Source organism: Chrysochloris asiatica, unplaced genomic scaffold, assembly GCF_000296735.1.
Source record: "Chrysochloris asiatica unplaced genomic scaffold, ChrAsi1.0 scaffold00226, whole genome shotgun sequence".
NCBI lineage: Eukaryota > Metazoa > Chordata > Mammalia > Afrosoricida > Chrysochloridae > Chrysochloris > Chrysochloris asiatica.
The window spans coordinates 1,920,414-1,924,361 of NW_006408744.1; positions in this window are offsets into that span (position 1 = coordinate 1,920,414).

The window sequence follows — 3,948 nt, forward strand, 5'->3', positions numbered from 1 at the left end:
TGAGTCAGAACCGACTCATAGCGACCCCATGAACAGCAGAACGAAACAATGTCCGATCCTGGGCCAACCTCACTACCGCTGCCACACTCAATGCCACCTGGCTGATCCATCTCATTGGGAGTCTATTTCTTTTTCTCTGACCCTCCATCTTACCCAGCATGACATCCTTCTCCAGCGACTGTTCCCTCCTTACAATATGTCCAAAGTATGAGAGATGAAGCTTAGCCATCCTGGCCTCCAAGGAGCACTCTGGCTGCACTTCTTCCAAAACAGATCTATTGGTTCCTTTGGCAGTCCATGGTACTTTCAGTATTCTCCTCCAACACCACAATCAAAGGCATCAATTCTTCTATGATCTTCCTTATTCACTGTCCAGCTTTCACATCCATATTTAAATGTTTAGATATACAATAAATACATTTCCAGGATTCATCATTTTCACCTCAAAATCTTTACATTAACCTCTTCAGTCTGAGGGTTATGGTTTTCTGTACTTTGGACATGTTTCCAGGCCTGGTAAAGTAAAGGTTCAGAGAAAAAGGGTAAATCTTCAGTGAGATGGATTGGCGTGGTGTCTGCCACAGTGGGCTCAAACATGATAATGATGGTGAGAACTGCACAGGTCCAGGTAAGGTTTTGCTTTGTTGTACATGGGTTACTATAAGTCAGAACCACCTGAGGGCACCTAACAACAACAACAACAATTATCCTCCTATTTCTGCACCAAACGTACTGCGGAATCAATTCTGACAGTGGTTAAGTCTTTGTGAATAATTAACTTAAATGATCTGGTTACATTTTTTTTCTTTTCCTCTTAAATTTTGTCCCAGATTGTGTTAAATTTTTATTAGCACAATTATCATGAATTGACTTAATGAAAGTTCAGTAATATTAAACACTTATGGATGAGAGGAAATATAGACAACCTCTGTCTTAAAAGAATTCAGATAAAGGAAAAAAGCATTTTGATAAGTACTTCATGTATGAGGGGCTTCAAAATGTTCATGGAAAAATGAAATCAAAAGATAAAGGAATTTTTTTACACGAGCTTTTAGAATTCTCATATGTATGTGAAGATAATATGTTCCTTCCACAAGCAGTTTGAATCATATTAGGTTGTTGTTAAGTGCCATGGGGTGAGAACCAACTCATAATGGCCCTATGCACAACAAAACAAAATATTGCTTAGTCCTGCACCAACTTCAAGGTCATTGCTACATTTGAGCCCATTGTTCCTGCTACTGTGCCAATTCATCTCATTGGGGGTCTTCAGCTTTTTTTTTTTTTTTTTAAACTAACAATCCAGTTTACAAAACAAGATATCCTTCTCCAGGGACTGGTCTCTCTGATAATATGTCTGAAGTATGAGAGACCAAATCTGGCCATCCTGGCTTCCAAGGAGCATGCTGCTGCACTTCTTCCAAAACAAATTGATTAGTTCTTTTGGCAGCCCATGGCACTTTCAGTATCCTCCTCCAACACCATAACTCAAATGCATCCGCTCTTCTATAGTCTTCCTTATTCACTGTCCAGCTTTCACATGCATAGGAGGTTATTGAAAATACCTGGCTTGGGTCAGGCACACCTTAGTCCTCAAGCTGACATCTTTGCTCTTCAACACTTTAAAGAGGTCTTGTGCAGCAGATTTACCTAATGCAATACGTCTTTAATTTCTTGACTGCTGCTTCCATGAGTGTTGATGGTTGATCTGAGCAAAATGAAGTCTTTAACAACTTCTACTTTTTCTCCATTTATATGGATGTGTTTATTGGTCTAGTGGTGAGGATTTTTGTTTACTTTACATTGAGATGCAACCCATATTAAAGGCTGTGTGGTCTTTGATCTTCATCAGTAAGTATTTTCAGTTCTCTTCATTTTCAGCAAGCAAGGTTGTATCATCTGCATATTGCAGGTTGTTAATGAGTCTTCTTCCAATCCTGATGCCATGCTTTTCTTCATGTCATCAAGCACCTGAGATTGTTTCTTCAACATACGGAATGAATAAGTATGGTGAAAGAGTACAACCCTGGCCCACACCTTTTCTAATTTAAAACCATTCAGTGTATCTTTATTCAATTTGGACAACTGCCTCTTGGTCTTTGTACAGGTTTCTCATGAGCACAATTAAATGTTCAGGAATAGTCATACTTTGCAATGTTGTCCACAGCTTGTCATGACCCACACAATCAAAAGCCTTTGGGTAATCAATAAAGTACAGATAAACATCTTTCTGGTATTCTCTGCTTTCAGCCAAGATCCATCTGACGTCAGTGATGATATCCCTCGTTGAATATATATGTGTGTGAAAGAGTGGAAAATCTTCAGTGAACAAATTGACAGAGTGATTGCATAATGCCAGAAGAACAAACAAATCTGTCTTGGAAGTGCAGCCAGAATTGTCCTGAGAAGCCAAGAAGGTGAGACTGCAGCTTTCATAACTTTGGACTTGTTATCAGAAGGGACAAGTCTCTGGAGAAAGACATCATGCTTGGTAAAGTGGAGGGTCAGTGAAAAAGAGGAAACCCCTCAACAAGATGGACTGACACAGTGTCTGTAGCAATGGGCTCAAATGTAACAACAATTGTGAGATTGGCCCAGGACCAGGCAGTGCTTTGTTCTGTTGTGCATAGGGTCACTCTGAGTCAGAACCAACTCAATGACACCTAACAACAACAATAACACACATAAACACACACACACACATATATATAGCTCTGGTAGCGTAGTTGTTACAAATTGTACTGTGAACCATTAGGTCAACAGTTTGAAACTACCAGCTCTTCTGCAGCAGAAAGATGAGGCTTTCTGTTCCCATAAAGATTCACAGCCTCAGAAACCCTGTACAGGGTCGTTATGAGTCGGAACTGACTCCATGGCACACCACCACCACCATTTTATATATATATAGGCTTCAACAAGTTCATGGAAAATTTCCATTATCTTTCAGTGTGCTTTTGTAAAGGTTTACCGCCTCAGAAACCCTATCCAGCATTTCTTCCCTGTCCTACAGTTTTACTCAAGCTCGGTGGTTCAGACTCACCAGTTGCTGCTCCAAAACCCTATACAGGGTCTCTATTAGTTGGAAACAACTCAACAACAACAACTATATATGATCAAGAGCTGTGGATGTAAAGGAGTCCTGGTGTGGAGCTGTAGGATAAGCACTAGATTGTGTTGTTGTTGTTAAAAGTGCCATCGTTGGAACCAACTTGATGGCACTAAGTATATATATATAGACCACAAGGTTGCTCCTTGGAAACCCTGTGAGTCAGAATCGACTCTGTTGCACTTCAACAACACAACTATATAAATATATACATTTTTATTGTTGCTCATTTTACTTGGTTAAACTATTTTGGTGTATCTATTCTTATAGGTGAAAGAAGAATTGGAAGATGGTGGGATTTAGGAAGGAATAAGGGAAAAAGAAAAAGGCAAAAAACAGGTATAGGAAATGAACAGGGAAGAACATGAGACTGAGACGATTCCATCTAGGAGGCAATAGAGGGGGTTGGGGAAGTTAGTCACTTCTAGCACACAGCAAATCTCTGTGGGAATTACAAACAGATGACCCTGCCTCTAGGCTGATGTGGACTTACCCAGGACCGTGGTTTGATTACTGTGCCCCTTGCAACCTATTGAGCAACGAAATATATTCAAAGGACCTAAAAGGCTAGAAAGGACAAAAGTGAGGCAAGAAACAAAATAACTTAGAGGTGAGTGGTATAAAGACTTAGGTAATGATAAGGTTGAAAATTAGAACAAACAAACATCTGGAGAGTTTTTATATATGATATTGTTACTACTTAAAAAAAAAAACCCATACAATTTATAAGATTTCGCTTTATATTCACTTGAATTTTAAAATTTCTTTTTAAGGCTGGCCTTGTTAGGAAAATGCTGATAATACATGTTCCACCCAAATGTTGTTGTTAGGTGCCATCGAGT